The sequence below is a fragment of the Lactuca serriola genome, chromosome 4, assembly GCF_051521515.1.
Source record: "Lactuca serriola cultivar US96UC23 chromosome 4, Lser_US96UC23_V15, whole genome shotgun sequence".
Taxonomy (NCBI): domain Eukaryota; kingdom Viridiplantae; phylum Streptophyta; class Magnoliopsida; order Asterales; family Asteraceae; genus Lactuca; species Lactuca serriola.
In genome coordinates this window covers 199,489,806-199,498,923 of record NC_136411.1, presented here as the reverse complement: position 1 = coordinate 199,498,923, position 9,118 = coordinate 199,489,806, and the positions used below count along the sequence as shown (strand labels likewise).

Genomic DNA, 9,118 nt, shown 5'->3' with positions numbered 1-9,118 from the left:
AATAATATCTTTACTTCTACTTATAAAGTTATGTTTTTTAACTATTAACATATTATACTTAATTTATTAGTTTTAATATATTGTAGGAAGTAAACCATTATCATTTTAAGGATACAATTTTGCAACAATTTGTATAGAATATTTAAATTATTAATTTGAATATAACATTACAGAGTCAACTTAAATATAAATTTTAGTTTGACTTAAACAACCCAAAGAATATTTTGTAAATAGTTAAAAGTGATTAATTATGGTGTTTTTCTAATAATGATTATAAGTTGGTTAATAAGGTTAAATAAATATCAAACTTAAAGTGTAATCATAAATATACTAAATTGTAATTTTAAAATAATATCTTTACTTCCACTTATAAAGTTATGTTTTTAACTTTTAACATGTTATACATAATTTATTAGATTTAATATGTTGCTGTATGTAAACCATTATCAGCTTAAAGCTACAACTTTTGAACAGTTTGGACAAAATACTTAAATTATTCATTTAAATATAACAATGTCAACTTAAATATAAATTTCAATTCCACTTAAAAACCCAAAGAATATTTTGTAAATTGTTAAAAGTGATAAATTGTAGTGATAAATGCAAAAACTAAATTATAATTTCAATTTAATTAAAATATTTCCTAAAGATATTTTTATAATCAATAAAAGTTTTCAAATAAGTAACTTAAAATAACTTACAATAACAATAGTTAAAAATAATTTTATATAAATGATTATATTGTTACCTTTAAAATCAAAAAACAATGTTTGATGTTTTAAATAATTATAATGATAGAAATTAAAATATTAAGCAAATAAATTTTAAAAAATTAATGAACAATAACAACAATTATAAATAACATTAAACCATATATTATATCTAATTTTATTCATGTGTAACTCGCGGATAGAAATCACTCAAATGATTGAGATTATGCAGTTATAATATATATATATATATATATATATATATATATATATATATATATATATATATATATATATAAAATTCAAAATAATCAATATATTATATCAAGCTTACTATGTGATAAAACTGATAACATTCCTGAAGTCTAAACATTAGGTCAAAAGATAAGTCAAGGTCAATTTGGTACTACCTATTTATGCAATAAGACTGCAAGATGGATAGATATATACATGCAAACTGATTTTGGTAAATTAAGATGATTTTAAAATATAAAAACTGATTAAAAGAGTTGAAAAATGTTTAAAAAATATATTTGGGCAAATATAATATTTTAATTAGTTAAGAAGGGTAAATATGATATTTAGAGTTTAGGTTGGACAAATAAGATATTTTAAAGCTTAATAAGGGTATATATGAAATTCTCCCTTGACTTCTAACTAAAAAAAATTTTGGCAGCTTTTTCTTATTATCAAGTTTTTTATCCAATGAATAGCTAGTATTACATAAAATACAGTAAATTTAGTTTTTTTTCAGTGTATTCAGCTTTTTATAGTGTATTGACCATAATTATGTTTTTAATATATCTAAAAACATTAAAGTGTTAGATTATGAACAGACTACAAAATATAATTACATTGAACATTGAACAACATTAAATCCATTTAAATAACCAATAAACCACAAATTTATATAAAAACAGAAATAAATCATTTAAGCAATATATTAACAATAATCATAGAAAAGTTGTTCTTTAACACCACCTTGAACCACCGAATTGTCGCCGACAACCACTAACCGACGGTAACCATTAACCTCGTTGAAGACAAAACTATAGAAAGAGAGATCGTGAGATCATGAGAAAGACCACCGAAACCACCTTTTACCATTCTCAACCATCATTACCCACTGTTTAACATCGTCTGATTACCTTACACAACCATGAACCGTTGGGACCATATCGTGAAAAGCGAGCCAATCATCTTTTACGACAGAGATAAAACGATAGATCGTCGGAAAGACAAAAGGAGAGAAAGAGAGATCGTGAAAAAGACCATCGGAACACCTAGTTCGTCGGAGAAGACCACCGTCGGATAAGGGTGATAAAGACCACCGTGAGAAAGACCTCCATTAGACCAATGACTATGAACGTTGTCAAAGAGTTGGACAAGCGGCCTGAAAAAGTCAGAGAAGTTGCCTGATGTAACGCCTAGTTCCTGGTATGCATTTAAACTTATACTCCCTCCATCCCAAATTAATAGTCCATGTTTCCTTTTTGGTTTGTCCCAAAATAATTATCCACTTCTAAAAATAAATATCATTTTTACCAAAATACCCTTCATTATTAGCTAAATTACAATGGAAATAAATGTAACTACCATAGAATTAAATGTAACAAAAGGGTATAATTGTCATTTCATTTAATAAAGTTAATGGTAATTAATGTTTCCTTAATCTGTGTTGTTTTTTCTATGTACAATAATTTTGGGACGGAGGGAGTAATTTATTCATGATTTCAAAGCAACTCGACGAGTTGGAAGACCCAGACTCGTCGAGTAGAGATTATTTGGACCGCGGGTTTGAGAAACCTACTCGACAAGTTGGGAGGCCTCAACTCGACGAGTAGGCTGACAAATATGAAAACCTAATTTTTGGGGTTTGCACCCTATTTAAACACCTTAACCCCAAGGTGTTGGCCTTATTTCCATCCTCCACTGTCCTAACCCTAAATATCGAAACCCTAAAGCTACTTTGAGTGATTGTGAGCCATTTTGGGTGTTTTTGGTGTGTGTTGAAGCCATTGGAAGAAGGAAAAGCTTGAAGACACAAGAAGGAACTTATAGATCTAGAATCCTTACCTCGTCCATGTCACTTTTCTGGTATAAAGCTTTGTAGTTGCTTAGATCTTCTTTTTGGGTTATTTTGTTTGGGTTTTGTCCAAATATTATGGTCCTTAGGAGTTTGACGTCCCAAATGGGTTAACACTTCAGATCTAGGGTCTTGAGGGGTTTTCATGGCATAAAGGTGTCAACTTTATGGCCATGAGAGTCCCATTTAATCTTTAGTGTAACATCCGGATTCCCAGGTATAATATTTTATTCTTTTATTTTTGGAAGTTGTGAGGAGACTCGGCGAGTTGGTGTTTAAACTCGTCGAGTATGGTCGCGGATTCGTATACGGGTTCACAGCCGGACTCGGCGAGTTCATGGGTGGACTCGGCGAGTCCACGTTGTTTAATGAAACCCTAATTTCCTGGGTTTGGGACCTATTTAAAGGCCCTTAAGGCTGTCATTTGCGGCTACCAAACCCCAGAGAGAAACCGTAAGAGATCTAGAGCATTTGTGAGGGAGGAGAGGCCATTCTTGATCCTTTTGTTGGTGGATTTGCAAGAAGGAAGTGACCAAGGCAAGAGGAGGCTGAAGGAGGTGCGATTTTGGTGACTTCTAAGTTCATAGAGCTCATATTGAGGTATTTGTTCGGAGCCTCATCAGTTTTGGTGTTGAATCTTAGTGTTAGGGTTTTCTAACCCCTTTAGAGGATGGATAAGTGGAGCATTTGGTCCCTTCTCGAGTCTATGCTTTGGATCTGGACCCAAAGAGGTCCAAAGACCTTTCCCCTTGGAGCTTTATGGGTCATTTTGGGAGCCATGAGCTTGGGATGTCATTTTTGGGGCTAAATCACCAAGTTAGACCATTTAGATGTTATATGAGTGTCAAGGTCTGAACTTTACGTGATTATCATGCTTGGGAAGGCTAGATCTATGAATTTAAGGAACAGATCTGACCTCAGGAGGTCTAGGGAGTTTGTGCATGGCATGAACTCGCCGAGTCTGAAGATCAGACTCGGCGAGTAGGATGAAGGTTTCCCGTATATCACTCAGCGAGTAGACTTGCCGAGTTGGGGAAATAACTCGGTGAGTCAGGGAGAGTTAGGGGGACTGGAGTTCAAGGCGGAACTCGCCGAGTTGTTCTTGAGACTCGGCGAGTTGAGTCGGGGTGGCCCCGCGATTCATGCTAGGTGTGACTCGTCGAGTAAGGGGAAGGACTCGACGTGCCAAGAGAGGGACTAAGGGAGTCAGTGAACACGTGTAGACTCGCCGAGTCGCCTTAGTGCACTCGACGAGTTGGGTCAATGTTTGACCGTTGACTTTTGTTGACTTTTAGGGTTTGGTCAACAGTGAGGCCCTTAAGCCAAGAGAGGGGTAAAATGGTCTTTTACCCTTCTGAGGGTGTTAAGAAAGGTGAGTATAGTTATATTTACGAGAGTATTTACTTTATGTGATTAGGCGGAGGCTAGATCACATTTCTACCGAGTCAGAGACTTACCGAGACACCTGAGGTGAGTCTTCTCACTATACGTTACCTAGAGTGGTATTATGTGTTGACCAGAGGGTCTTATGTGTTATGTATGAGATTATGTGCTATGTGATATATGTATGTTGTATGAGGTTATAGACCGGACCGGAGGGTCCAATGAGCTATAACCGGACCAGCGGGTCCAACGAGCTCCGGGACTGGAGGGTCCCGCTGAGACACATCGACCAGAGGGTCGTATTATAGCCTCGAGTGGCGTATGTATTATTTGCGGTATTTTGGGGAACTCACTAATCATTTATGCTTACAGTTGTTGTGTTATGTGTTTCAGGTACTAGCGAGGGCTGTGGGAAGGCGCCGGCGTGACTCGTACACACTGGAGAGAGAGTTTGATTTTATGATCTTGGGATATGTTGTGTTTCAAAAACTCAATATTGGAAACATTTGAAAATGTTTTTATGTGAACTTGGTTGATGAAAAATGAAAAATTTGTTTTGAAATTTACGTTGTTACATTTAGACCATCATTTTAGCCTTTTGGAGCTTCTTATGGCCATGTATGAAGAGAAAAGCTGGAACTTTACGTGATCAATTAGTCCCTAGAGTCCAAATCTATGACCTCATGGTCTATATTGTAGTTTTGGTGGTTTTTGGATTAAAACTTTGTCCTTTTAGGGTTAGGGTTTGAGCTTAATCTCCTTAGGAAACATATTAGTGGGTAAAGTTTGAAACTTTACCCTTCTAGAGGCATTTCCAGTTTAGATCTAGAGTATAGGGTGTAGATCTAAAGAGCAACGGCTTAATGTATTGAGAAGGGATAACAGACTGAAGAACTAGACGAGTTTACGGAAGAAATCTACGAGTTGTATTGAGAAGTATCGATTCTGTTGAAAAGGAAGAACTCAGTGAGTTGGAGGAAAACTCGACGAGTTGAATCGCGATATCAGGATTTCGTGATTCATGGAAACTCAGCGAGTGGAAGGGTAACTTAGCGAGTTAAGTCAACTCTGAGCGTTGACTTTGACTAGACTTTAACTTTGAGTTTGACCAAGGTTGACCCTTAAGCGGTTATGAGAATGAAGGGGTACTTAAGGAAATCTTTTATGTTTAGGGGATTAAGTTAATTGATATGCGAAGTCGTGGACTATTCAATTACTTTCCAGTATTCGAGGTGAGTTACCTTCCCGGTATCAGTAGGTCGAAGGCACCAATGTCAGCCCACTTACTGTTGTTTATATAGAGATGATCGTCTTTGTGATAATTGTCTAGTATGCGACTATCTGTTGCGACTTATATGCTTGTATGATATGATATATCGTGATAGTGGTAGGGAGGGGTGAAATAGACCCCGTAATCGGTCGAAAGAGAACAAAGGGGTAGACCAACTCCCAAATATTGTAAACAGTATGTGATTTATGTGCTAGGAAAATATGTGGTAGTGGTAGGGGTGAAATAAACCCCATAACCGGTTGAAAGAGACCGAAATGGCAGGCCAACACCCAAATATGTTCGGCAATACCAATTGAAAGAGACTGAAGGGGTTGAGACATACCTAATACAGGTTGAAAGAGACCGAATGGCGGAAACATACCTAATACCGGTTCACAGAGATCAAAAGGGTTGAAATATACTCAGTACCGGTTGAAAGAGACCAGGGGGTGCAAGCATCGAGATATGCTTGATGGTCATGTATGTGCTTACGGTTTTCTATTAGTTTCTTCAAAAGGAAGAGAGCCCACATGATCACATTACATCACATTTTTCCACACATGAGATTTTTAGAAATTGTATTCTGATATTACTTTTGTATGTCATGTTTTGGATATTTGACATATTGTTTATGATATGGGATGACATTGTCGACGACATGTTTCGGATATTTGACATATTGTTTATGATATTATGGGATTACATTGTCGATGTTTTCAAATTATCTTTTGGTTGTTGATTTAACAAGAAAGAATGTGTCACACATGATATCTTGTCAACAATGAAACGGCAGAACAAAAACAATGTGTAGACAATTAAGAAAGGCAGAAAAACTAATGCAAGTTCTTATATCTATTTTACACAACAATAATTATATCTATGAGCTTACCACATGTGATTTAATTAAGTAACAAAATATGTTTTCATTCATCTAACGTCTTGAAAAATATGATATACATTTTCACATATGTTGATGATAGATGCCATATACAAAACAAACAAATATTTTAAACCATGTCTTGAAAAATATGACATACATTTTCACACATTTTCACATACACATTTTCACATAGGTTGATGATAGATGACACATACAAAACAAACAAATATGATAAACCATGTCTTGAAAAATATGACATACATTTTCACATATGTTGATGATAGGTGCCATATACAAAATAAACAAATATGATAAGGCATTTCTTTTAAATAGCTGGTGTAACCTTATACAAAACAAACAAATATGATAAACCATTTCTTTTAAATAACTGGTGTAACCTTAACTCAAAAGACATTCACAAATACTTGGTGTAACCTTAGCCTTGTATAATCATATTCATTCGATTTGTACATGACATCTATTATCAACTCACTTGAAATGCACAACATATCTCCAAGACATTGGATAAACAAAAAATAGATTCTCCAACTCATTTGAATCATTTGTAATAAGTTCATATAGATAATTATTAGTATGCAAAATAGACATAAAAATTTGCATTTCTCGTGCATTTAAATCTTTTGTTGCGCATTAGATACTGTTTTAATTGTCAGACATTGTTTTCGTTTTGCCCTTCAACGTTGAAAAAAAATCACATGACGCCACGTTAAATCTATCACAAAAGAAGTATCTTCAAACAAACTTTCAATGTAAAGTTCAAAAATATAAAATGCTTACAATCAACTTTTGACCTTAACCAAACTACAACCGCTACGAGAAAGAGTGGCTAATCGCAATTTCCGGCGATGGCGATGTCAGGTCTTCTACTTTTTCATGAAAATATTTTCTCGCCACAAGCACATATATTTTATTTTCTTATAATCCTAAAATATCATCAAATCAACTCTAAAAATTACGTAAACAATTACGCGATTTTTTGTTGTTCTAAAAATTAGAGTTGCTTTGTAGAGTAAATAATCAACTGATGGATTATAGTATAAGAATCTGAAACACCTTAGCAGGAATATATATAATCCCTACGTAAAAGCCACCCTATCCAACTTTCAGGCATTAATATAGTTGATGCATCATTAGCCACTGAAAATTATCAAGAAGAAAACACACCAAAATACTCTTGTAGAAATTTTAATGAAAATTTTAACTTTATCTTGCAATCGAAAAAAAAGTTCTTAAAAGAGAAACAAGACTTTAAAACACGAAAACGAATACAAAATAGCCTCAGTTGCGATGATTCATTTTCCTCAAATAATAATCATCTTCAATGTCACGAAAAATAAGATGCATCATCGGCCAATTTAATATTAAAATCATTGTAAATGTTAGTTAGCATCATAGAGATTCCCACAGACAAATCATCATACTCCAAAGGAATGCAGATGTCCCTGTCTGATTTATCATCATTTGCTACAAAATGCTTTCACACAAAAACCAAGAAACAGAACAAGAAGAAGAATAACAGATCCTCGAAAGAAGATTATGAAAAAACGAATTGCTTACAAGTGCCTCAGATTTAAATTTTTTTCAAAGCATTATACTCAAAGTATATTTATAAACCATCATAGGCAACATCTACAAAATCAATGAGTGCCTCAAATCGAGTTAATAAGCATAGAGCAATTAAAGATTAATCGCTACACCTAATGAAATAGTGAATACAAATCGACTATTGTGATATGTCGAATCAAACCGAAACAGAAAATCTTTGCAAAAACAAAGAAATCGATTTGTAGTCGAATGGGCGAAGGACAGATAAATAGGAATACGAATTAGGGTTTATGGATGGGATTTCATCTTCCACGATTTTTATGGCATCGGAAGCCCATAATAGTAAACGTTAATTCTTAATATATTATTCAAAAAGCCCAACAAGCCCAAAGCTAACCTTTTTTATACCGCAAAAAAAAAAAATTTAACAAAATTTCACTTTCAAATAATCTGAAAAAATCAATCCGATTATAATCGAAACCGATTTATTTAAAAGAGAAAATACCGTAAATAGTCAAAAAATAGGGGGTGTTTTAAAAAAATAGACATAAAAATGGACTTTTCCAGCTATAGACATGCATTTCGCGGAGCTCCGCGGAATGGACGTCATCTCCGCGGAATGGATCTTGAGGTTTTTTTTTTTTTTTTTTTTTTCACATCGATTCTTCGGGGTTTATATTAATTCTCCAACAAATTATTTTCAAGTAAGGATTATAATAGTATGATAATCTTTTCTTAAAAATAATTAGTTTGGGAAATGAATATAAACACCGAAGAATCGATATGAAAAAAAAAACACACTAGAGATCCATTCCTCGGATCTACCTCCGCGGAATGAGTTCACTCCTCGGAGGTAGCTCCGCGGAATGGATCTTTAGTTTTTTTTTTTATACATTGATTTATTTACGATTTTGCCATTCCGTGGAGCTACAGTGGATTCCACGGAGCTACCTCCGCGGAATGCATGTCTATATCGGGAAAAGTCCATTTTTATGTCTATTTTTTGAAAACACCCCCCATTTTTTTGACTATTTACGGTATTTTCCCTATTTAAAAAATGTTTTTTTAAACCAAACCGGTTAAAAAACGGTTGTGGCGTCCAATATGTAGAACATAGTAGTCCATTTATTAAAGATGTTATTCTTTTGTTAAGTTGGGTATATGTAGAACCAGTTGAAAATTAAAAAAGTTATATTGAATCAATCGAACAAGAAGAAATATAT

General features: G+C 34.0%; 2 non-coding genes across 2 annotated transcripts; both read right to left on the bottom strand.

Annotated features, from left to right (window-relative positions):
- Positions 1 to 7,733: 7,733 nt before the first annotated feature.
- Positions 7,734 to 7,818, bottom strand: LOC145049120 (small nucleolar RNA R44/J54/Z268 family). The gene has a single exon (XR_013683234.1). It is a non-coding gene; the product is annotated as a small nucleolar RNA R44/J54/Z268 family (small nucleolar RNA).
- Positions 7,819 to 7,906: 88 nt separating this feature from the next.
- Positions 7,907 to 7,979, bottom strand: LOC145049115 (small nucleolar RNA Z267). The gene has a single exon (XR_013683229.1). It is a non-coding gene; the product is annotated as a small nucleolar RNA Z267 (small nucleolar RNA).
- Between the last annotated feature and the right edge of the window lie 1,139 nt (positions 7,980 to 9,118).